This window comes from Pteropus medius, unplaced genomic scaffold (assembly GCF_902729225.1).
Source record: "Pteropus medius unplaced genomic scaffold, Ma_sr-lr_union100, whole genome shotgun sequence".
In the NCBI taxonomy this organism is placed as follows: Eukaryota; Metazoa; Chordata; class Mammalia; order Chiroptera; family Pteropodidae; genus Pteropus; species Pteropus medius.
The window spans coordinates 43,062,646-43,063,721 of record NW_024349800.1 but is presented as its reverse complement, the minus strand read 5'-3'; positions in this window follow the sequence as shown (position 1 = coordinate 43,063,721).

Here is a 1,076-nt window from a genome sequence, read left to right as displayed (position 1 = left end):
ATTGTGAGCTGGCATTTGGGTTCATTGGGCTTGGCAGGAATTTACAGCTGTTTCTTCTTCCCATGGGGCACTTCTGACTTTGTTGGGGACCCCTTGCCTCTAGTCACCAGATGCTGTTACATAAGACTCTGCTCTGGCTGAGTGTTTACAGTTCCTCCCTTTGCCCCTGAGCAACTGGTGATCTAACTCCAGCTGCTTTGTGCTGTGGTCTCCTTGGCCATCCATGCACCCGGCTTGGACAGGACCTAAAATGACCCCAGGCTGACTCTGCCACAGGTAGCCTCATTTGCCATAAGCTACTCCCTCTCCAATAGATGTCTTCATCACAAATCAGACACCAGTCCACTGCACCTCAAACCCAAGGGACGGCACTGCTCAGTAACTTCAAATGGGGTTACTGGGCAACCAAGCTGGACTTCCAAAAGAGGTGATCTAGAGCTAGGATTTTCAGCTGACTGCCAGACTATACAGAGGTTGTAGAAGACAAAGGGCAGTTGGAGACTGGAGAGCAGGAATTACTTTAGGAAAGCTGTGGGCATTTTCCCTCCCCCTCTCCCTCCCCACATGCAGACTGCCGGTGGTCTCCCCACTCCCACCCACTACAGGCAAGAGTGAGAGGCGCTTCAAGACCACTTTGGAACATGGAAGTAGTCGGCACTCAGTCTCTGCTGAACCTAAGACAAAAGATCATCCCATTTTAACATCCCATTACACAGTCAATTACAATACACTCAAATGTCTACTTAGATGGGTGTGTTACTACTGGTTAAACTTAAAAATATGCCCGATGCATCGCTTTGCCCTAAATAACATTTGTGAGAGAGAGAAAGCTATGAGTAAGTTCAGGCTCAAATATGACTCAAAAAAAAAATCTCTTGACATTATCACTAAGACAGCTTTATTATACAATGTATATATTTTACACTGTGTGTCTTAATTATTGTCAACAAAGTATTTCAAAAAGCCAAGGATGTATGTGTTCAGGCAAAAAGAAAGGTGAAACTATCCTGTAGAGTGATAAATTGTTCAGTGAGTGGCGTTAAATGTTTGAGGCCTGGGATGGAATTCTGGTTCTT